Below are 25,669 nucleotides of genomic sequence, written 5' to 3'. Positions count from 1 at the left end.
GATTAAGCTCATACCATGAATTAGCCATTGCAATAGGTCATACTGACATATTATCCTATTTCTCTTCACAACATCCCTGCAAGGGGGACATTGTATCTTTGGCAGATAGGACTCAGAGAGGCTAAGTAACATGCCCAAGGTCATTGGCTAGCGAATGAGAGAAACCAAGAAATGAAGATGTGAAAAAATTTTTAAGTTCCTGCCCTTTCCACTACACCAAGTTGCCTCTTTTAAATCTCAAATGAGAAGATGTGGGTGGGCACTAAAGTTAAAAACTAGTTAAAGGAGGACCTTTTCAGCGAGTAGTAACACTCTGGATGGATATCATCACAGTTGTACATTAGTTTCAAAAGAAAGCTTATGTTATATCAGGAACCAGCCCTCTTTCCTTTGGTAGAAGAGCCTTCTTAGAGCCCAGACCTACTCTACCAAGACACATTACAATCTGGTTTATTGTAACAGGGGAGATTTTATAAAATTGGGCTGGTGTGATATGATGGCTCAATTTTATTGAGATTTAATAAATGAGATGCTAGTCCAATTCCATATGCTCTGCAAATTCTTCTCAATTTAGTCCCCTCCTATCATCATAATAGCTTTGACTTGAAAATGAACACCTATGGTCATCATTATAAAGTACAAATTGAAGCTGTAATGTTCTCCTTTTCAGTGTTCCTATCTCCTTCATAGGGAATTCTTGGTAGTGTACAATGTATGATATTCCAATTAAGTTATTTAAATTTTAAATGCTTCTAGCCATTATAGATTTCCAGGCATCCATTATGATATTTTAAGTGTAGCTCTTTCCACTTCAAAGCAAGTGTCGTACCTTAAAGATCTCAAGTTACGTACACTTTCGATATTAGACAGAGTAAACTAGGTACCATTCAACATAGGCTGTAAAGGAAGAAGACAAAGAAAGGTGCAGAATATAGTAGAGAGTATTCTAGAGAACTTAGCTGGGAAAATAGAGATCACCAAGGAAGCTGTCATGTAAACAAAGAAGCCCTGTATGCTGTGATGGCAGACTCTGGGCATGGGTGCTTCTTCCCTCTCTCTTCCCAAGCTCTTGGCACAGACAGAGTTCACTGCTCAGCTGCATTCTTAGAAAGTGTCTCAAAACAGAGCTCATGTCAGCCTGGAGGGGTGGGATGGGGAGAGTGGGAGGGAGGGAGACGCAAGAGGGAAGACATATGGGAACATATGTATATGTATAGCTGATTCACTTTGTTATAAAGCAGAAACTAACACACCATTGTAAAGCAATTATACCCCAATAAAGATGTTTTAAAAATAAAAAAATAAAACAAAAAAAAAAAAACAGAGCTCACTCAGCCACCAACTGATTGGAGTTGACATTCTCCATCCAACCTCTTTGTTTTTTCCTGCCTTGAGGGAAGGATTGAATTATTTTATAAATCCCTTAGGATTTATACAGAGGAAAAGAGAGAGGGCAGATTCAGAGTTTTCTGCTCTCTGATATAGATTGACTAAATGATGGTTGATTATAAAACATGTATAACAAAGTACTACTCTTTCCATTTTTTTATTAGCTCATAGCCAGCAAGGAAATTGATCGGAAAGGATTTTCCCAGAAGTGTCAGGAGTGCTTGCCTCTGTGGGGTTATGAGCATTGTTTTTCTTGTCTACTTTTGTTTGGCTATATTTTCTGATCTTCAGTAATGATTTAAATTGTTCTGTCACAGCACCAAAAAGAAAAAAAAACCCGAGCTTAATGAAAGAAATAGTAAAATATATTTTTTTTGATAGGTTGTTTTACCTTTTTTGCTAGCACAAGCAGGCTAGAACGAGAATAACACTGAAAATACATTAGACACACAAAATGAAAAGGTAGAACAGAATCCTCAATTTTGGAAAAGTTATTTTAAAAATGTAAACCATCATAAATAATTGTAAAAGAGCTTCATGGTATGCCGTTACCCATACTAAAAAAAGAGAATATTTGATGTCTTAAAATTGTTAACTACTGCATAGGTACACAAAATAATATTTATAAGCACATGTTTAAGATGCAGACGTATAAAAGCACAACAAATACCTGTGTACCCACCACCCAATTAATTTATGAAATAGAATATGATCATTAGCTCCAAAGCCCCATGTGCCTCTCCAGTCCCATTCACTTCCCACTCCCCTGAAGTAACTACTTTTCTGAATTTGGAGGTTTTATCCCTTTGCTTTTCTTTTAAGTTTTGTATCAGTAAACAATATATTGTTCAATTTGTACATTTTATACCTTAAATACATGAAATCATATTATGTATATTCTGCAACTTGCTAAGATTCATTCACGTTGTTGTTTAAACTGTAGTTCACTTTTGCAGTCGTGTAATTTTCCACTACATGAATATACCACAATTTATTTGTCCATTTTATTGTTGGTCACTTTATTATTTTTTAAAATAAATTTATTTATTTATTTTTGGCTGCATTGGGTCTTCGTTGCTGCACGCGGACTTACTCTAGTTGCAGTGAGCAGGGGCTACTCTTCATTGTGGTACACGGACTTCTCATTGCAGTGGCTTCTCTTGTTGCAGAACACGGACTCTAGGCGCATGGGCTTCAGTAGTTGTGGCACATGGGCTCAGTAGTTGTGGCTCGCGGGCTCTAGAGCACAGGCTCAGTAGGTGTGGCGCATGGGCTTAGTTGCTCCACGGCATGTGGGATCTTCCTGGACCAGGGCTCGAACCTGTGTCCCCTGAATTGGCAGGCGGATTCTTAGCCACTGAGCCACCAGGGAAGCCCCTGGTTGGTGACTTTTTATTTCTTTATTTCTTTTTGCTTTAACAAACAGGGCTGCTAAGAAGTTTTTCTAGCATGGGGACTGCTGTATCATAGGATATGTGTATCTTCAAAATTACTTGATAATGCCACATTATGATCCAAACAATTTATACTTCCTTATACTTCTGCAGTGGATAAGACTACTTACTGGGGGACTTTCCTGGCAGCCCAGTGGTTAGGACTCATGCTTCCAATGCAGGGGGCATGGGTTTGATCCCTGGTTGGGGGCTAAGAGCCCACATGCTGTGCAGCATGGCAAAAATTTTTTTAAAAATTAAAAATTAAAAAAAAACTAATTTCCATTTATCCATGTCCTCACCAATGTTTGGTTTGTCAAATTTTAATACTTGCTTTTCTGGTGGTGGTTAAGTGGCATCTCACTGTGGTTTAAATTTTCATTTCCCTGGTTACCATTGATGAGTTTAAGCACCTTTTCACATATTAGTTTGCCAGTTGTGTTTCTTCACATGTAAAGTGCTGCTCTAATCTTCTGCTCATGTATCTATTGGGTTGTTTGTCTTTTTCTTATAGATTTATGGGACTTCTCCGTATATTCTGGATACTAAACCTCTGTCGGCTGTATGGGCCTTCACATGTCTCCTCCCAATTTTTAGATTATTTTTCCACTTTCTCTGATGTTTTCGTCAACAGAAGGTCCCAATTTTAATATAATTTATCTGATCAACTTTTCCTTCATGATTTTCATTCTGTACCCTTTACAACTCCTCTGTCATGAATTTATTGTTGTATGTGCTCTTCTAAAAGTGTTATGGTATTTTCTTTCTCAGTTAAGTTTTCGATCCACTTGAAGCTGATTTATGTGTAATGTTTTTTCATTTCATATGGAACTATGAGAATGACTATTAATATAGTCCTTTCCTGTCAATTATACATTTGATGTTTTCTTTCTATATTCCAAAACTTAAATTTATGAAAGTTGATTTTGCAAATTTAATGTGCATATTTTTCTGGTCCATTTAGGCTATGTGAGATATCTATTGTGTTTACCAGTACATATAAGCTTTCCCTTGAATCTTTGTGTTTTCAGCAAATCTGGTGCTTGCTTCTGAGTGAATGATGAAAAAGCTCCATCAGAACAGAATCCTGTGGCATGCCTCTCCAGATTGTTCTTCCAAGCTGAATTCTATTCACAAATCAAAACTCTAGAGATGTACCTTTTAAAGCAGCTACAAATCCACTAATCAATATCATCAACTTCTTTTTTCTAGGTAATCTGTAGCAAATATTAAATACATTCCCCAACTCCCCGCCACCACCACTGCAGAATCTAATGTGTCTGGCTACATCTCTCCACTGACCCTCAGGAAATTCAGATGCCTTTTAATATTGTATAGCCAGGGAGGTAAATCAAAATAATATGCTAGACCTTGTGGAATTACATATGCCATCACTAATACTCCCTTCCATTTGTAAATGTCATGGAGCTGTGTGTGTGTGCGTGTGTGTGTGTGTGTGTTAATGTCTTTCCAGTAATTTATTTATGCAGAAGCAGATTGGTATTTGGTTAAAATTTTAGGCTCTAGAGAATAATTACCTGGGATCAAATTCTTACCCTCTATTTATACCTTTGTAACGTCAGGCAAGGAACCTATCCTCTTCACACTCTAGTGTCTCACTCTGAGCATAGACACTGTGATTGATCCTATCCTTAGGTTGTGGTTGGGCCTGGAGAATACAGGGACATGAGGATACACTGTCCCCCTCTCAGCTGCCTGCATGGGGCAGTGTTCCTACCCCTCCTCCAGCTTCACTATGTTTTACCCCTCCCCCAGAAGATTAGAGCTTCTCACTGCTTCAGTCTGATAATGTAAGGTGGGCAGAGAATGGGAGCCAGTCTCTAATCTGTATAATTGTGGGGCATGTTTGGTGGGGTTTAACTTATGCTCTGCCTAATTAGGGCTAAAACTGTTATGTGCCATCACAAACTCCAGCTGAACATATATTCATGAAATTTGGGACTTATCGTATATATTATGTGGTAACTTACTGTTTTCAGATAACGCAACATGGTGAACCATTTCCTGCGTCATATTCTTCAATACCATTCTTAGTTTTGTTCAGAAAATATTTTCGTATTTTACTGTTAAAATTGCGTTAGGAGGAATAACCATTTCTTTAAATCTGAGATCACATTTTTATTTCTTAAGGTAAATGCCAGGAGGTGGATTGCTAGATGATAATTATTTGCTCTCTTTTGTGAAGAATCTTTAATTCACTATAAGATCCAGACTGACCTAAGGATTTCACTTTTTAATCATTTCCTTCCTTAATTTGAATGAAAGAAATAGAGCTATTTTTAGGGTATGTGTCTGTGGACAAATCACCCTCGTTGCTTCCTGTTACATTGCATAATTTCAGGGATGCCATTTGTTTTTTATTCTATGTGTCCTTGAAGCCCCTCCATGACAGAACACATCTAGAGGTGACACCAGGTTAAATGGTCACCTCTTAAAGAGGAACTTTTCAACGGAGAGGGACAAAGCCAGTTTTGCTTTGGCAATTACTGGCATTTGATGAACATACACACACACACACACACACACACACCGATATACACACACTTGCATATCATTTATTGGTACCTCTCTTATACTTCAGCCTTCTAAGTTATTTTCCAAATAAAAGGGCATCCGGAGAGGAAAACCTTAAACTGGCTGCTTTGGTTCGTGCCATCCAGATTGCTCCCAAAATAGAGATAATGAGGATATATGTAATGATTGTGTTTTGTTTCTTTTTCCATCTAAGATTGTGTCTTTATTGTTGTTCTTTCTTTTTTTTTTTAACATCTTTATTGGAGTCTAATTGCTTTACAATGGTGTGTTAGTTTCTGCTGTATAACAAACTGAATCAGCTATATGTATATATATATATATCCCCATATCTCCTCCCTCTTGCATCTCCCTCCCACCCTCCCTATCCCACCCCTCTAGGTGGTCACAAAGCACCGAGCTGATCTCCCTGTGCTATGCCACTGCTTCCCACTAGCTGTCTATTTTACATTTGGTAGTGTATATATGTTCATGCCACTCTCTCAGTTCGTCTCAGCTTACCCTTCCCCTCTCCCTGTGTCCTCAAGTCCATTCTCTATGTCTGTGTCTTTATTCCTGTCCTGCCCCTAGGTTCTTCAGAACCCTTTTTTTTTTTTTTAGATTCCTATATATGTGTTAGCATACGGTATTTGTTTTTCTCTTTCTGACTTACTTCAGTATGTATGATAGACTCTAGGTCCATCCACCTCACTAAAAATAACTCAATTTTGTTTCTTTTTATGGCTGAGTAATATTCCATTGTATATACATGCCACATCTTCTTTATCCATTCATCTGTCGATGGACACTTAGGTTGCTTCCATGACCTGGCTATTGTAAACAGAGCTGCAATGAACATTGTGGTACATGACTGTTTTTGAATTAGGTTTTCTCAGGGTATATGCCCAGTAGTGGGATTGCTGGGTCATATGGTAGTTCTAGTTTTAGCTTTTTAGGGAACCTCCATACTGTTCTCCATAGTGGCTGTATCAATTTACATTCCCACCAACAGTGCAAGAGGGTTCCCTTTTCTCCACACCCTCTCCAGTATTTATTGTTCGTAGATTTTTTGATGATGGCCATTCTGACTGGTGGGAGGTGATACCTCACTGTAGTTTTGATTTGCATTTCTCTAATGATTAGTGATGTAATGACTGTGTTTTATAAGTATATCATTTTATTCATGGTGTCTACCTTCAGGCATATAGGACGGTCTTGTAACTTGTGAATCTTTAAGGCTCACAGGAGTTCTTCCTCTTCTTCCTTGATGGGAATAATGAAAAGGGACCCAGCCTATAATATAAAAAAGGGAAGACAGAACCTGCCAAGTCATACCATGACAGAAGTGTCACTGTGGACGGATTCTGCCCTGGTTTTTTCAGGGGTCATAACAACACGTGATATTAATTTGATTGAAGAAAAACTTTTCTGTCCTCTACACCTGTGAGATCAAGAATGTCTGAATACAGAAACTTTAACCTCTATCCCATCATTCTTTTCTCTAGCTCTGCTATTTAAGTTACTTTATCTTGTATTAATTATTTTTTACTGTCTTCCTAAGTTCAACATTTCCTTAGGACCACGCAAACTAAGTTTTATAAGTTTAACATTGGGATTGAGTTTTCTCATGTAACAGTCATTCATCTTTCCTGATGACAGTCTGTACCTTTATTCCCATGTCTCCATTCAAAGAAGAAACTAAAAGGGAAAGAAGGTCAAAAGGAAGTTACTGAATAAGAGGGATTCCAGGAGGGATTTGAGCTTGAGTCTTTGAGAATGAGACACTTCATGCTAATGTGGATAATTGGAGTGAGTTTCTTCCTAGTGAAAAATTTTAGCATCAACTTAAAAGAGAACTTTACCCCAAAGAGGAATCAACAATTACTGTCCCAAGGTTCCCTAGAGTTGAACCATGCCTTGCATATGTTTGATGCTGATACTGATGGAAAAGGCCTGTATCCCTAATCACCATATCAAAACAGTAGATGAACAGCTCAAGGTCAAAATGAAAACAAACAAATAACCTTCAAACACAACCTTGTAGGAAAGATTGTAAGAGTTTCACTATGAAGTTTTAAGGTAAAGTTTTGGACTTGGTCTGAAGTGACCATAGAAAACATTTAATTACATCCTTTTATTTAGAGATTAAAAAACTGAAGGACAAGGAATTTAAGTGGCATGATGGCGATTACAAAGTTATGAAATGTGAAGTGGGCACATACTCTAGCAGCATATGAGGACTGATTCATTGGTCCCCAATTCATATATGACTTTTACCTTCTGGTATGTTTCTGAACTTTATATCCATGTGCTTTTCTGATATATATCTTTACCCTGCACTCCTGCACCTTATTTAAAGTGACAGTATTTGTGAGTATGATTCAAGTTAAGAGTTGAGTATTATCTTAGGTTGGTTGTCTGAGAAACAGACTCCAAGATTTGCCTGTGGGAGGCTTATTAGAGGATGCTCTTGGAAACACTTGAAAGGAGAGAGGGAAGCAGCTTGGGCAGAGGAAGAAGTTGAACCGCAGTGCAATTGTAATGGGGATGCAGCCAATCCCTCTGTTACTTTAGAGTTGAGATGGCTTCTAGTGGTCTCTAACTAACTGAGGCAGGAGGGCTGGAACTTTGAACCTGTCCATACGAGAGTGTAACCTTGGGCAAGGCAGCTTCCTTCAGCCTTGAGCAATCCCAGAAGACAAACTCAGCTGTCAGCAGCCAATACTCCTGGAGGAATAAATGCTTTCCTTGTGGGGTTTGGGGATCTGGGTGGTGTTTTCCAGCCTCCAGTTCTGTTATTGTGATATTGTGATTCTGGCACCCAGGAAAATGCCCCTGAGTAGTCTTTTTTGGTCCAGGCTGGCACATAATTTAAAGAACTAAGCAGAGGGCCTTGTGTTTTGTTTTGCATTCAGCTACGCTGAGAGTAAAAGAATAGAACTAGGAAAAGAACTTCTTAAGGAAGAGACAGATAGCAAGACTCAGTAAGGATGCCTGCATATAGTGGAGCTGTACAAGCAACCCCAAATTGCTACATCTTTAAGCAAGACATATGCTATATTTTTACCTCCTGTTGATCCACGTGGTTTTTATCCTGCTGGTCACTGAGCTGTACTTCTTCATATTGCCACGAGAGGGCAGTGTTTTATAATCTTTAAGAGCTTGGCTCTGGCTTCACAAGGCTGAAGTTCAAACCCTATTACTGCTACTCATTAGTTGTATGATTTGGGGCCGGTCACAAAACACCTCTAAGCCTCTATTTTCTCATCTATAAAGTGGGGGTAATAGTCATGCTTACTTTGCACAGTTAGGATTATTAATTTAAACAATACTTGTATGTACCCAGGTCGGTGAGTGGCTCAGAGATAGCCCATCACCCAGGCCAGGAGTTTCTATGAAAACCTTCTCCTTCTCATATGTATGACAATCCTTAGCCAGGATACTGTGTTATGTTTCAAGAAAAGGCAAAGGAAGGAAGATGTAGTCAGTTGGATGATGGACTAAGATCAAGTGTGAGAATGGAGATAAGCTTAAAAATAGCTACTTTTATCCAACAATACGTAGGAGAAAATCTGCAGCTGATATTTGGACACTATAGTTTCATTGAGGTTGGGGTTTGGTGGAGGGACATCGTTGCCTTTTTGGAAGCATATGTTCGGGGATATAATTGGGAAAACCAGTGTGAAACTTTAGGTCATTTCCTTGACATTATGAAACAATAAACATCAGGCCCAACTGACTCATGAGGCTCCTAGTACCTGGTGTATCTTCATCCCATGATTCTAAGGCATGTACAATGGCCACATGGCCAGGAAGATGTAGGATCCAGGTGTCAGAGACACAACTTTTATGTCCCACATATACACACATCATTCCATTTTTCAGAGCCCATTCAATCACTCCAGAACCTCAGCTATGCTTGATAATGTCAAAGTAACCCTATGCTTTTTCTATCCCTCCTCCCCTTCTTCCTGCCTACTTGATGTCCCAATTAGGGTCACTCTCCTGGCTTATCACCAGTTGCATTAACTTTTTCTATCATTTTGTAATTTTCCATCATCCACTGTGGTAAATGAGAAGTAGGAAAGGGACAAGAGTAAATTGGAACATTTCCGATTATGCAGGAAACCTCAGGGATCAAAGGACCGCTTAGCACTGAAGAAATGTACCCAACTGTGCTGCATGTCACTATTAAATTCAAAAGCAGACTCTTGAGAATGAAGAGAAAGCCTGCAGTTGCTTTTCATAACACACAAATGGTTTGACAGGTTATTACCATTAAAAATCATTAATAAATGATTAATATAAATGTTGGAATATAAATACCAAAATCACCATCCTGATCCCCCTGTTTTTGTCTTCAGGTGCCCTTCTGCAGTTCAGTACGAGGACGGTTCCTTCAGGCAGGCTTCCCATAGATATTGAAAGGTTAACTTACTATCAGGTATGGTGATCATTTTTATTTTTTTATCACAACCTCACCTGACTACCATCACCCCTGAATCAGCCTTGTCCCTAATATTGTCAGTATTTATGAAATTGACTAGATGTAGGGGTCAAGGAAGAGGGAAGAATTGGAGATGACTATGAAGTTTGGAGCCTAGGTCACTGGGAGGATTGTGGTTCCATTAACAGTAAAAGCAGAATCAGAATGAGATGGTACTTAGGGGCCCAAGATAATCACTGATTTAGGATATGTTGAGTGTGAGTTTTTCATTATACATTTGGATAGAAATGACTTTTAGGGTGGCAGGTTTGTGGAGGATCTGGGTCCTTTGGGTTTGGAATTATTTTTTACACAAGTGCCTGAGAATCCCATATTTAATGAATGTGCATTGAAGTCTTACTCGATTCCAGTCCCAGTGTTGATTTTTTTTTTCTTTTGTTTTTAAACAAGACATATTCAGTTTCTACCCCTACAGAGTTTATATCTCAGGGAAGAAGGCAGATATTAGGCCTTAAACAACATGATGAGGGTAATAATATGGATGATACTAATAATAATGCAGTGTTTGCCAAGTGCTTTCTGTCTTTCAATTACTATGCTTAGTGCCTTAAGTACTTGAACTTTTTAAATTTTCACAGCACCTGCATGGATTAGGCACTGTCGGTCTCCAGTGGGGTAAGAGACTTTCCCAAGCTCACACAGGTGGTGGAGCGGGAATTCTAACTTTGTGCAGAGCCAGAGCCCAGGCACTTCTGCGCACAATGTCGATATATGGGAAGTCCTGGGTTTTATGGGGATGGACGGTTGGAGTACTTAACCCAAATTTAGGCTGGGAGGACTTGAAAATAATTTTGGAGAAAGTGAAATATAAAGAGAGATCTGGAGGTGAATAGGAATTAACCAAATGAAGGGCGAGGGTGAAATGGAGGGTAGGTATGGTCAGGGTAGCCTGAGCTTAGTCTATCGGGACAGAGGGATGTGGGGAAAGGCCTGGCCACAGAGCATTATGGATAAGATGACCAGGGAGAGAACAGAAAGATGACCACACACCACGAACAAAGGGCCCGTGTTCACAAGGTAGGAAGAGAAGGAGGCCCTGAGAATATGATTTAGAAGCTGGAAGAGCCTTAGGATCGACTCTCAGGCTTTTATTATTGCCTCGCTTGTGTTACATTTTTACCTACTGTCTGTTTCAGGTTATTGTGACTCAACGTAAACAGGGGAAACCAGACTAAAATTATGGAATGAGGGGTAAATGGAGGAAATGACTAATTACCTAATGACTGTTTCTAGAAGGGTTTGCTGGGTCTGAACCCCACCCTTCTTGAAACACTCTCTGTCTTGCCTTCCAGAACCGCGCCAGCTGTTGCTTCTTTTCCATCCTGCTCTGGCCTTTCTTTGTAAGTGTCCCTTGCTGACTCTTCCTCTTCTGCCCAGCCACTTCCTGTCTGAGCTCTCTGTGGCTCCAAGGCCCACACTGTCTTCACTCAGCATGACGATCTCAACCTGTTCTACAGCATCGATTGCCGTCTGTATTCTGATGCTGTCCATTTTATTATCTGGAGTTCTGACCTTCCATCTAAGCTCCAGGGTCATCTATGCAATTAAATCTCCATTTACATCTCACAGGAACCTCAAACTCAAGACTTCTAGCACTCAAGCCATGTCTCTTCACCTGTCCTGATGTACCCCACCTCCAGTGCTCTTATTCTCTGTAATGACCCCCCATCATTCACCCCATCATTCACCTATGCTCTTGAGCCAGAAATCCGTGAGTGATGAATGACTCCTATGTCTTTTGAATGGGTTTACAGCAGACGTGTCATATTCGCGGTTGCCCAACATCTTTTAAATAATTCACATGTAACAATTCCCACCTCCCAGCTCAGAATTCAGACTCTCAAGTTCTCTTGCAGCCCAGCTGGATACATGTGGCATAGGTTTGCCCTGTCACCTGCTTCCAAGTAAGGCTTGATTTGGAAGTCCTCAGCAGGAGAACCAGGATGCACATGGGGCTTCCCTCTTGCTGATACAGCTGTTTTCAAAGATGTGTGGGTTTTAGGCGAATGCAGCAACCCAAAGGTCAACTTCCTGATATGGAAGTGGCATTCGTACTGCAGATTTCGTGAATGAGGTGAAGTCAGGTCTTGATGTCTTGTGTGCAGTGGCAGAAGCACTGAGCTTGCTCTTTCAGAGCAGTTTTGCTGCCTGGCTTGGAGTGTGTGAATATGGGCGGGGTAAGGAGGTGTGCAAAGCATGCGGCATTTTTTGTTTGCGTGAGTTTAGACTTGATTTTGCTCCTTCAGCCTTCCCAATGATCTGAGAGGTTACTATCCTTTAATAAAGCCCCTCCAATTCATTAAATCATCACATTGTACAACAAATTGAAAAAAAAAGTACAGCTAGCCATAGTCGATTGTGTTATTTGCAGTAAGAATCTTGAACAGTCTGAAGTTGTTGCTTCCTCTCTGGTAGAACATTTATCTGTGTGTTGAGCTGTGTGAGAGCTGAGGGGAAGGATGTGGTGAGAAAGACCTAGAAACGGTGGTTGTGGGTGAGTGCAGAGCCTGCCCCTCTAGGGTTTCTTTATTTGATCTGTCTGTACTCCTAAAAAAAAGGCTTTCTGTATATTGGGTGTCAAGTCTATAAATTATGTGCAGATATTCCATAAGGCAGGGCAGAGTGATAGAAAGGAAATGGGCATTTAACTGAGTTTAAATTCTGTCTCCACCACTGACTAGCTGGGTACCCTTGAACAAGAGCCTTAACGCCTTTCACTTTCAGTTCCCTCATCGATGAGGTGCCGTTAATGTATTTACACATAGTGTGTTGTGAGGTTACATGAGATAACCTATGGAAGGCCCTACCACTTAAAGGCTAGTGATAAAGGTTAGCTCTCTGTGCCAGAGGCAATCAGGGACCCCAGGGAATAGATGACTTGTTGACTCTACAGGGACAGTCCTTGAAATGGACTATTCCATTCTGCTGACCTGGGATTCTATTTTTTGTATTCCCACTTATTGAAATCTGATTCTTTCTGATAGGACCAGCCCAAATGCCCTTTTTCCCTAATGGAAACTTCCCAAATTCTCTTAGCTGGAAGTAGTTAATTCTACTTATAAAATACTATTATATCTTAATGTAGGTTGTGTTTGAAATTTTGTGTAAAATTAATAGATCCTTAGGAAAAGCAAGTGGAAAGATTCTGATACTTTAATCAGCATCTAGTAGAGCCCCTTATGTTTTAATTTAATCTTTTAACATTTTTTTATTATTTATTAATTGAAATATAGTTGATTTACAATGTTGTGTTAGTTTCAGGTGTACAGCACAGTGATTCAGAATATATATATATGTACATGTATACACACACACACACACACACACACACACACACACACACACACATATATATATATATATTCTTTTTCAGATCCTTTTCCCTTATAGGTTATCACAAACTATTGAGCAGAATTCCCTGTGCTGTACAGTAGATCCTTTCTGGTTATCTATTTTATACATAGCAGTGTGTGTATGTTAATCCCAAGTTCCTAAATTATCCCTCCCCGGGAATAATTGGTAACCACAAGTTTGTTTTATATGAAACCCTTTTTCTTGTACATTGTGAGAGCCCCATATCTCACAAATACATGTGATTCCTTCCTTCCATTTCCCCAATACAGTCATTTCAAAAATTTTCAAAAAATTTTTGGCCAAATCAATGTTTGGTATTTTATATTACTATGACTATGTAAATAAAACTCACAGGTAAGCTATATACTGTATTGTGTTCCTTCCTTATGTGTCTTTAATGTTTTTCTGAAGTCAATGACATTTCTTTAATAGTTTGTTCAACTTTTTATGCCCTGGTTCCCTAGGACTTTCTAAACTGCCAAAATTGTAAAATTCCCCTCAAAGCAAACTCACTTACTTTATAAGGGCCACTCACCACCTGCAGCACAGGCAGACCCCCTCCTTCCCACACCCTCTGCCACTCTTTCTTTGGTCAGGAGTCCTCCTTGAGTTCCGTGTCTACCCCTTCCATCTGGACAAGCTGCTCTGCTCTCCAGCTCTGCACGAGTCAAGGTTCAGGGACCTCTCTTCATCGTTGTCCTGGGGATTCCCTGAACAATTTTGTTCCTTCCTTATACTTATGTGTAATTAATTGTCAGCTGGGTATAGAATACCAGGCTAAAAATTGTTTGCCTTCAAGTGGTAAAGCGATTGTGCCCCCCTCCCATCTGCCGTGTCTTCTAGCTTCTGGTGCTGCTGTCAAGAAGGCCATGCCATTATATACAATGGAATATTACTCAGCCATAAAAAGAAACAAAATTGAGTTATTTTTAGTGGGGTGGATGGACCTAGAGTCTGTCATACAGAGTGAAGTAAGTCAGAAAGAGAAAAACAAATACCATATGCTAACACATATATATGGACTCTAAAAAAAAAAAATGGTCATGAAGAACCTAGGGGCAAGATGGGAAGAAAGACTCAAACCTACTAGAGAATGGACTTGAGGATACAGGTAGGGGGAAGGGTAAGCTGGGACAAAGTGAGAGAGTGGCATGGACATATATACACTACCAAATGTAAAATAGATAGCTAAAAAAAAAAAGGCCATACCATTCTTATTCCTAATCCTTGGATGTGATCTGTTTTGTTTTTTTTTTCTGGAAGCTTTAAGACTTGCTCTCTCCTTGGTGTTTTTAAAATAATGTGCTTTTATATATGTTGTCCCCCCCACCACCCCGATTCAGCAAGCTAGATGTTAGTTCTTTGATAACTTCCTTTTCTTTATTGTCTTGGTTCATTCTTGCTTGGGCATCTATTATATATAACCACCTTGAGCTGGTTAATATTCACCCAAGCATAAACCTCTACACTTCTTCTTTTCTCTCCGTTTTCTCCGTCTCATTGTCTTCTAGGTATACACTGAAAAGGAACTCCTCAAATTTATCCTCCACCACTCTATTAAATTTAAATTTTTTATGCTATCACATTTAAAAGACACATCTCTAAAAACTCTTCTGTTAATTTCTTTATTTTTTCACATTTGTTAGCATGATCTTTTTATTTCATTGATACAATGCCTTCTATCTCTGATGACTCTCTCTCTCTCTCTCTCTCTCTCTCTCTCTCTCTCTCTCTCTCTCTCTCTCTCTCTCTCTCTCTCTCTCTCTCTCTCTCTCTCTCTCTCTCTCTCTCTCTCTCTCTCTCTCTCTCTCTCTCTCTCTATATATATATATATATATATATATATATATATATAAATATGTAGTTTTCTTCTCCCTCATCCTTTGTCTCTGTTTCTTTTAAGTTCCTTTCTCTGCATGTTTTGTTCTTTTTCACATTAGGGGTTTTTCTGAACGTGATTCATGTCTGTTTACTCATATTTAAGACTGAAAAGTGCACACATGCACAAACTTTAAAAGTTACCTTTGGGCTTCCCTGGTGGCGCAGTGGTTGAGAGTCCGCCTGCCGATGCAGGGGACGCAGGTTCGTGCCCCGGTCCGGGAGGATCCCATGTGCCGCGGAGCGGCTGGGCCCGTGGACCATGGCCGCTGGGCCTGCACGTCCGAAGCCTGTGCTCCGCAGTGGGAGAGGCCGCGGCAGTGAGAGGTCCGTGTACCGCAAAAAAAAAAAAAAAAAAGTTACCTTTTTTTGTAAAAATGCTTAAGATTTACTCTCTTAGCAAATTTCAAGTATACAATACAGTATTATTAGCTATTGTCACCATGCTGTACATTAGATCCTTAAATCTTACTTACTGTTAAATATTTGTTGAATTAAAAAAAGTAGATAGAAGAATTTTCTTCCAAGCATGCAAAAACAAGAGAATGATTGGCTGTCTGTGCATGTGTGTGTACATGCATGTATGAGAGTGCATGCATGTATGTATACGTGTGTGTGTGTGTGTGTGTGTGTGTTTGGGTAATAAAAGCCAAACCTAAAGTTTGAGAAGAATATTATTCAGCTGAATTGCCAAAACCAGAGATTGATGTTAATCTGCACTCTCGAGTCCCTTGGTTATTCTAATTTCCTCTAATGCTGAATCCCACTGAATTTCCAAGCCAGTCGTGCCATGGCATGAAATAACTAGCTCACTCCTCAGAGGAGTCTAGAATTTGTCTTGCTGCCATAGAACCAGTAACACACATACTAACTGTGCTGACATTTCCTACTCCCTTCCTATCTCTCCTCTCTAGCTGAACTGTCTTGGTTTGCACAACTGAGTGTCTGCCTCTATTTCCATGCCATACATTTCATCCTCCTGAGAGTGAAATTCTGTAAACCTTAACTAGGTTGGCAAAGTTAAGGTTTTTTAGCATTTCTTTGCTTCATCTATTAAAATACCAACTGCACAATATGAATTATGGAGCATTGCTCTGAACTGTGTTTATTGATAACAGTAATCTGTGTGTTGTATACTGGAGTCTCAACTGAGAACATTACTCCACATGAATTGATTATAAGAAAAGGGGCAGGAAAATGTTCTGAATTATGGCCATTCCTCCCATGTGTCCACTGCCCTCTGATCTCTGGAGTGGGATCTCCTGACCTCCCTAAAGTTCCTCTTTACGCATTACCTTAACACCAGCTCCATTGCATCCACATAACAGCAACCTAAAACCTGTGACAGAAAACAGTGAACACCCACAGGTGTTTCTGGACCTCACCTCAGATCCTCTTTGCTTTTTCCTGACTTACTCCTACTTTGGTGAAGTTATTCAGAGGGTTTCATATCCAGACTTCAACTATCCCTTCCATCACTCTAGTTTGTATGAAAGTAATTGACTTTCTTCTCTTTAGAAGACCTCGGATTATCTACGAACATTAGCTGTTTTAGGGCCCATTTGCAGTCATGATCTCACTCTACTTGCAGATCAGCTGGTGAGTAACCACTATGAGGTCCGCTGGCTGGTGCCATTTATTTGACATCTCAGGGCGTACGGTACTCTGGAAGGCATCCGCTGTCCTTCACAGAAGTAACACCGTAGACGGAAAGGTTTATCAGGCCCCTCTTATTCCAGAGGTTCAGTGTTCTTCCAGAATTTGCAAGGTTTCGAAGCTGTCATGATATAAGCCCACTAGCCACTTGTGTTTACCTTTGACTAATGCAGAAAGCATGATGAGTAAGCATGAAGTTAATCAGTGAGGTTAAGTAGCTAGTCATAGTCAAGAGGGCCACTAATATCACATTTCTTTCTACATAATCTGAGGAAGGATTCACATATTTGTAATGACCTTCTACTTCTGTCAAGCTCCAGGTGTGTCAGTCATTAACTGGGTGAATGTTTTAGGTACTGTTTAAACCAACAGCTATTTTATAGAAAACTCACCCCCTTCCAGGAGTTTCAGTCAAAAAGAGTAGAGATAGAGGGTTCTTCCAAGATCTCCTCTTGCCACTGCTACTCTGAGAACAGGAAGTAAGGGATAAGTGGCCAGATGGCTTACCTTACTTCTTGTATATTTGAGAGTCATTCAAGGGAATATAGTTTTCTAATGACCCTCATGTAAGTCTGCTGGATAACAGAGTTCTAATGTTGGAACTCTTTTCATCTACTGACATTTATAATAAAAAAATTTTAAGTGTAACTTTGCCATAATTTTTCATTTTGATTAAGATATTTACAGGAAATAAACCGTTTATTTTCTCTGACTAATGAAACTGAAAGCTAAGAACATTGGTGGGAGGAGTCTCAATACTGTTTCCTAACTTCTCTCTCTCCCCAGGAAAGCACCGTATGAGGAAGCCAGCACTAAATCAAGTTTTTGTATAGCCAGTGCCCTTTTTCCTTGTTGTCTTTCAAAATACTTCTTTTTCCTCTGCCCTTCAGGAGATTATAAAATTCTGAAGTTCAGTCTCTGAGAGCTTTACTGATTTATCGTCCTACTTAAGCAAAATAAGCAGTGATTCTTGCGTATCTAAAGAAAACCTCAACATCTAGACTACTGTGGAGGACGTTTTCACTGAGGTAAGACTGGTAATGATTTCTTTAGAGAGCTGTGGGTACCTGGTTGGTGGCCTCAAGGTGAGACGGGGAGCTTTAGTCATGAAGAATTTGGGAAGAAATGTTTTATATCAACTATACTCAGAAAAGTGAAAACAGCAGTAGCTTGATTCTAATCCTTTACTGCCTAGGCAAATAATAGACATTTTATTCCACTACAACTGAAGCCTGAACAAAGGGAGATGCATTTTGACTATAGAAGATATTAAAATGTATTCCCCAGGCCACTATCGGCATGAGCTATATTTAGAGCAAAGGTTTGGTTTCCTTCCCTGGAAAATGCACAGGAAACTTGGTGGCTGTGGTGGGGGCCTCGGTGAAAGTCAAGATAGGGGCATGATAAAAGTATCATAAAATAATATTGAGTAAAAAAATACATCTGGATATAAAAGTGTATTGTATGACATTGTCCTAATTTTAGAAAACACACACACACAGAGAAGAGCAGACAAGTTTCAATTCCACAAGTACAGTTATACAAAACATGGCTTCTTTACCTCTCTTAAGACAGTTTACTTTTTCTTTTAGACTCCATTTTACACCAGCTCAGTGTTGTTATTTCAGTTTCTTTTAGGATTCCTTTCTTCCTTCCTGAAAATTAATACTTTTTTTTTTTTTCTGGTGGCAAGGCATAGGAGAGAGGCAGAGAGAGGCAATTACAAATAGATTTCTATTGTCTACTTTTAGAATTGTTTAAAGACTGTATGGCCTGATACAGTAATATTTTATATGTGCTTGGCTAGAATATAAGATTTTTAATATTCATTTCAGAATCTTATGTATGTTAGATAAATGCTGTTAATTACACTTATTATATTTACTTTTAATAGGCAAATACACAATTAAACCTGTTGTATTTCCCTAGGAGGTGGACGTTTTATCATTGTGCTGTGCTCTGATGATACTTCTTATCTTCAGATCTATTTAAAACCACAGTAATATAGATAAACTGGTTTTCTTTTACTTACTCTTTGCATGATAAATAGTTTACTTTTCCACCTTTAAGTGATCTTTTGTTAACAATACATTGCCAGATTTCTTAAATCCAAGTTGACCAATTTGTCACTTAAGCTTAACCGGTTAGAACCTTTATGCTGATAATTAACCTATATTGTCTTGTATCTGCTTTCTTCATTTCAATTTCTGATACTTCTATATTCTCCTTTTTTGATTTGTTTTTTACTTATACCCCTATCTGACTTACCATTTAAGACAAATACATTAGTGAACTGTCATATTCTTTGTCCTCCCTCTCCCCCTCCACCATGTTGATATACTTCCTGCTTCTCTTCTCTTCAGTCAGGGCTTTATTTAGTTTTCAGGCATAGACATGCCTAATCGAGTTAAGTTTTCACCCTTACTTACCTTTCAGCTTACAGTTTTTCTTGACTTTATATATTAATTTTTACTGACTATTATTTCCAATAGATGTTTCCATGTGGGTCTTTGTCTGCCAAAACTACCAATGCCTCGAATACAATAGTGTTTGAGGCCCTCATATTTAAGTAGCATTTAGACTAGATTAAAAATTCTACTCTAAAAATTATTTTCCCCTCAAGATAGATGGGGAGTACCTCTTCTCTTACCCCTGGGACTAGATATGTTGTGAAATTCACAATCTAGAAACTTCAGAGAGGCTATTTAATGAATCTAAATTATTATCTGGGGAAAGGGAGCTAAGGTCTGCATTTTACATTTTTTCTTCCAGTTTTATTGAGACATAATTGACATATGGCACTGTATGAATTTAAGGTGTGCAGCATAGTGATTTGATTTATATCCATTATGAAACGATAAGCATAATAAGTTTAGACAACATCCATCATCTTCTATAGATACAAAATTGAAGAAGTACAAAAAATTTTCTTTTTCTTATGAAGAGAACTCTTAGGATATACTCTCATAATAACTTTCATATACAACATACAGCAGTGGTAATTATATTTATCATGTTGTACATTACATCCCTAGTACCTATTTATGTTATAAAAGAAAGTTCTCACCTTCTTCCTGACTTCATCCAATTCCCTTTCTCCTCACAGGTTACCACAAATCGAATTTCTTTGCTATGAGTTTGTTTGTTTGTTTGTTTGTTTGCTTTTGCAGCATAACTGACCTACAACATTTTGGTAGTTCCTGTTATGCCACATAGTGATTCTTTCTTTCTTTCTTTTTTTTTTTTTTACATCTTTATTGGAGTATAATTGCTTTACAATGGTGTGTTAGTTTCTGCTTTATAACAAAGTGAATCAGCTATACATATACATATATCCCCATTTTAGGTCTTTAATCCATTTTGAGTTTATTTTTGTGTATGGTGTTAGGTAGTGTTCTAATTTCATTCTTTTACATGTAGCTGTCCAGTTTTCCCACCACTACTTATTGAGGAAATTCTCTTTTCTCCATTGTATATTCTTGCACCTTTATCAAAAATAAGGTGACCATATGTTTATGGGTTTATCTCTGGGCTTTCTATCTAGTTCCATTTCCTATATTTCTGTTTTAATTCCAGTACCTGACCCATAGTGTCTTGATTACTGTAGCTTTGTAGTATAGTCTGAAATCAGGGATCATGGTACCTCCAACTTTGTTCTTCTTTCTCAAAGTTGTTTTGGCTGTTTGAAGTCTTTTGTGTTTCCATACAAATTTTAGATTCTTTTGTTCTAGTTCTGTGAAAACTGCCATTCGTAGTTTGATAGGGATTGCATTGTATCTGTAGAGTGCTTTGGGTAGTTTAGTCATTTTAATAATATTAATTCATTCAATCCATGAACATTATATCTTTCCATTTTTTTGTGTTGTCTTCAATTTCTTTCATCAGTGTCTTATAGTTTTCCAAATACAGTTCTTCTACCTCCTTAGTAGATTTATTCTTAAGCATTTTGTTCTTTTTGATGTGATTATAAATGGGATTGTTTTCTTAATTTCTGTTTTTGATAGTTCATTGTTAGTGTATAGAAATGCAACAGATTTCTATATATTAACTTCATATCCTGCAACTTAAGTGAATTCATTGGTGAGTTTTAGTAGGTTTTCTGTGGTCTTTAGGATTTTCTATGTATAATAGAATTTCATCTGCAAACAGTAACAGTTTTAATTTTTCCTTTACAATTTGGATTCCTTTTATTTTTCTTTGTTTCTAGTTTGGTTGCTGTGACTAGGCTTCTAATACTATGTTAAATAAAAGTGGTGAGAGTGGGCATCCTTGTCTTGTTCATGTATACATGATTATTTTAACTTGCTGACCTCTTAAGTTTAAACACATTTTAACAACACTGCATTTCCTCCCCCCTTTCCACATTTATAATTTTGACATCATATTCACATCTTTTTGTTTCCCTTAACAACTTATTGCAGATGTAGATGATTTTACAACTTTTGTCTTTTAACCTTCCTACTAGCTTTATACATGGCTAATATATTACCTTTACTGTATATTTGCATTTACGAATGAGATTTTTTTCCTTTTATGTTTCATGTTTCTTTTCTTTTTACTTGGAAAAGTCCCTTTAACATTTCTTTTAAAGCCAGTTTGCTGGTGCTGAACTCTTTTAGCTTTTGCTTGCCTGTAAAACTTTTAATCTCTCCATAAAATCTGAATGAAAGACTTGCTGGCAAGAGTATTCTTGGTTGTAGATTATTCTTTTTCATCACTTTAAACATATCATGCCACTCCCTTCTGGTCTGCAGAGTTTCTGCCAAAAAGTCAGCTGATAGCCTTATGGGAATTCCCTTGTATGAAACTTGTTGCTTTTCCCTTGCTGATTTTAATATTTTCTCCTTATCTTTAATTTTTGCCATCTTAATTACAGTGTGTCTTGGTGTGGTCCTCGTTGGGTTGATCCTGTTTGGGACTCTCTAGGCTTCCTGTCTGTTTCCTTACACAGGTTAAGGAAGTTTTCAGCTATTAATGTCTTCAAATATGTTCTCTGCCCCTTTTTCTCTCTCTTCTCCTTCTGGGACCCTCCTATGATATGATGAATGGTAACATGTTTGATGTTGTCCCAGAGTTCTCTTAAACTGTCCTCATTTCTTTCTTTCTTTTTTTTTTATTTTTGTTCAGCTTTAGTGATTTCCATTATTCTGTCTTCCGGCTCATTGATCTGTTCTACTGTATCATTAGCTCTACTGTTGATTCTTTCTGGTTTATTTTTCATTTCAGTTATTTTATTCTTCATCTCTGTTTGATTCTTCTTTATATTTTCTAATTTTTTGTTAAAAACGTCTAACTTTCCACTCTGTTCATCCAATCTTCTCCCGAGTTCTTTGAGCATCTTTATGGTCACCTCTGTGAACTATTTATTGGGTAGGTTGCCTATGTCCACTTCACTTAGTTGTTCTTCTGAGGTCTTATCTTGTTCCTTCATTTGGAACATATTCCTCTATAGCTTCATTTTACCTAATTTCTTCTTTTATTTCTGTGTATTTGGTACGTTGGTTATGTTTCCTGACCTTGGAGAAGTAGTCTTTTGTAGAAGATGTCCTATTTGTCCCAGCAGTGCACTCCCTTCTCGTCACCAGAGCTATATGCTCTAGGGATGCAGTCTCCAACTTTTTGGCACCAGAGACCAGTTTCATGGAAGACAATTATTCCACAGACTGAGGTGGGGGAAATGGTTTTGGGATGATTGAAGCGCATTACATTTATTATGCTCTTTATTTCTATTATTATTACAATGTGATATATAATGAAATAATTATACAACTCACCGTAATGCAGAATCAGTGGGAGCCCTGAGCGGTTTTCCTGCAACTAGATGGTCCCATCTGGGGATGATGGGAGACAGTGACAGCTGAAGTGTGTTGCTCGTGTCCAGTCTACTCTGTAATCTCGTTTTGGTTGCTGACATTGCAGAAAACCCTGCTTCACAAAGATAGGATGTTGGAAATGGAAGCAGGCTTTTCAGTGCTTTTGTGGCAATTTAAGGATATTCCACCTTGACTTTAATCCAGACTGCATGGAGATTTGAAGTTGTCTCAAACATACTTTTAAGGCCACTGTCATTTGCAGTCTCAAGCAGTTGATCCTCTTCTAGCATGAACAAAATCGATTCACCTGGCTTACTCACAAATGAGTTGTAGATCCATTCCTTCCGAGTTTGGGGGTCTTTTGTGGTTGGGAAGTAATGCTCAAACTCTCTAGAAAGCTGAGATAGGTGATCATGCACCAGCTGGGAGAAAGAAGGCCCTGGATCTGTCTCTCAAAATCTCTGCTAATGTTTGAAACATATCAAATATCCCAATGTTCACTCGTCACCCCCCTAATTCCAGTTTGGCTTTGAATGAAGTCACTTTATCTGCTGACTTGAACGCAGTTGTAGCTCTCCCCTGAAGTGACAGATCGAGTTTGTTGAGCAGGTTGAATACATCACACAAGTAAGCAAGTTTGAGACCCATTTTGTGTCACTGAAATGTGCTGCCAATGGTGACTGTTTTTCTAAAAGAAATCTCTGAAGCGGCTCTCATAACTCAAAAACTCTCGCCAGTGATCTACTTTTAGAAAGCCATCTCACTTCTGTGTATAAGATGTGTGTACTCTGTGTCCATCTCCTCACAGAGCTATGTGAACAAATGTGAGTTAAGGGCATGTACTTTAATGTGGCTGATAATTTTAATCACATCTGCAAAACGTTGTTACGTTCAGGTGACATTTTTCGGCTAACCAGCATTTCTCTATGGATGACACAGTGCGTAGACTCACATTCAGAAGCGACCCAGTTGACCTGAGTAGTGAAACCAGAAAGCTGTCCAGTCATGGCAGCCACTCTGTCTGTGCATATACCGACACAAAATGACCAATTCAGTTTTCCTGATGTGTAATCATTCAAAGACTTGAATAGTTCTGCAGCTGTGGTGTTGGTTGGCAACAAAAGTGCACATAACATATCCTCATGCACATCCTCCTGAAAAATATATCACACAAAAACAAGCATTGTTGCTTTGTTGTCAACATTGGTAGACTCATCAACGTGGAATGTATACCACGGTGACCCATTAATCCTCTCTAACAATTGTGCCTCGATATCCTGTGCTATTTCATCAATTCATCTAGTTATGGTGCTAGCCGAAAGAGGAACGCGTGCCACCTTTGAACTGCAGCCTCTCCTAAAATTTCACAACAAATGTCCTTAGCAGCAGGCAGGATCAACTGTTCACCAATAGTAAAGGGCTTCTTAGCTTTAGCAATGCAATTAGCCATTAAGAATGACGCTCTCAGTGCAGACACATGTGATGAAGTGGTGGCCTTCGATAATTGCTTCTGTTCTTTGTGTTCACGTTTTTTTGTTTTGAAAAAATCCAAAGGCTTGTCTTTTCATGCAGGGTGCTTTGTCTCCATGTGGTGAAACAGTTTTGAAGGTTTCATGGCTTCGTTGGATAGCTGGTCACCGCATATTATGCAAAGTGGGCTTGGAGAATGTGAATCACCTGTTGCAATGAACCCGTAATTTAAGTAGAACTCTTGGTATTTTCTTTTAAATGCAGCTTTCATTTTGTTGGCAGTCTTAAGAGTCTTCTCCTGTCTCATCATTGGGTCTTTCCCCATTTTCAAAGAAGCTCTCCAGTGACGTTTGTTTTTTACTCATTTTGGCTGGGGTTAGCTTGTGGGCTTGCCAGAACTGTGACTGAGAGAAGTGCGCAGTGCGGGAAAGAGGCATGGACAGAAGTAGTAAATAAAATAATGGGCCAGCCATGTGCAGACTAGAATAAGTGTCGGATTCTGGCTTAAGCTCTGCCACCAGATGCAGCTGTACAATTGAAGTACATCAACTCACTTGCCACTATAAAGCCTACCACCAGATGCAGCTTGTCACTTGCCACTCACGGATAGGGTTTTGATATGAGTCTGCAAGCGATTGATTTATTATGGTCTCTGTGCAGTCAAACCTCTCTGCTAATGATAATCTATATTTGCAGCTACTCCCCAGTGCTAGCAACACTGCCTCAGCTCCACCTCAGATCATCAGGCATTAGATTCTCATAAGGAGCGTGCAACCTAGATCCCTCACATGTGCAGTCACAGCAGGGTTCGCACTCCTATGAGACTCTAATGCGGTCGCTGATCTGACAGGAGGTGGAGCTCAGGCAGTAATGCGAGCAATGGGGAGCAGTTATAAATACGGATGAAGCTTTGCTTGCTTGCCCCCTGCTCATCTCCTGCTGTGAAGCCCTGTTCCTAATAGGCCATGGACTGGTACCGGTCTGTAGCCCAGGGTTCGGGGGCCCCTGCTCTAGGGGTTCACCCTATGAGAGCTATGCAAGTCTTCTTTTGTGGTCGGCTGACTATCGTGTATAGTCTGGTAGGTGTGGCTGACCCCAGTTGGTTGCCAGGCCCTGCCTTGTGCTAAGGAAAATGGTTGGTGAGTCTGGGTCACAAGGTGACCGGCTGTGCAACCTTGGGGGTCCCAGGGAGAGTGATGGCCCACTGGTGGGCAGGCCAGCAGGCTACAGGTTCTGGCGTGTCCCAAAACTGGTGCTGGCCACTAGTGAGTGGGGTTTGATTATGGGGCAGCTGGCTAAGGGGTCCAGTGTGTTTCAGAACTGGTGTTGGCCTGTTGGTGGTTGGGTCTGGGGCCCAGTGGCCCCAGGGCTGGAGTCAGCCTGCTAAAGGACAGGACCAGGGACCAGGGCTTACTGGGACTAGTGCTGGCTCACTGGTGGGTCGGCCACTGGCTACAGGACCCTGGAGGTCCTGAAGCTGGTATAAGCCTGTTGGTCATTGGGGCCAAAGCCTAGGGCCACTGGCTAAGGGGTCCAAGTTGTCCCAGAATTGGTTTTGACCTACTGGCAGGCAGGTCAATGGCCCAGGAGATTCTTGGGCTGTTTCAGGCCTGCTGGTGGATTGGCTGGTTTCTGAT

The 25,669-nt window shown here is 39.4% G+C and overlaps 1 protein-coding gene across 2 annotated transcripts in view; it reads left to right on the top strand.

The window, feature by feature from the left end:
* Nucleotides 1-17,524: 17,524 nt before the first annotated feature.
* MNDA (myeloid cell nuclear differentiation antigen) overlaps nt 17,525-25,669 on the top strand; it is a 35,115-nt gene continuing 26,970 nt past the window's right edge. For both annotated transcript variants that reach the window (XM_024750382.1, XM_024750374.1), the window contains exon 1: nt 17,525-17,777. The gene's annotated coding sequence lies outside the window, so the exon portion shown is untranslated. The remainder of the gene's footprint in view (nt 17,778-25,669) is intronic.

Source organism: Neophocaena asiaeorientalis, unplaced genomic scaffold, assembly GCF_003031525.2.
Source record: "Neophocaena asiaeorientalis asiaeorientalis breed wild unplaced genomic scaffold, Neophocaena_asiaeorientalis_V1.1 scaffold315, whole genome shotgun sequence".
Lineage (NCBI taxonomy): Eukaryota > Metazoa > Chordata > Mammalia > Artiodactyla > Phocoenidae > Neophocaena > Neophocaena asiaeorientalis.
Note: the sequence above shows the minus strand (reverse complement) of the source record. Positions and strands in the feature narration are given on the sequence as shown.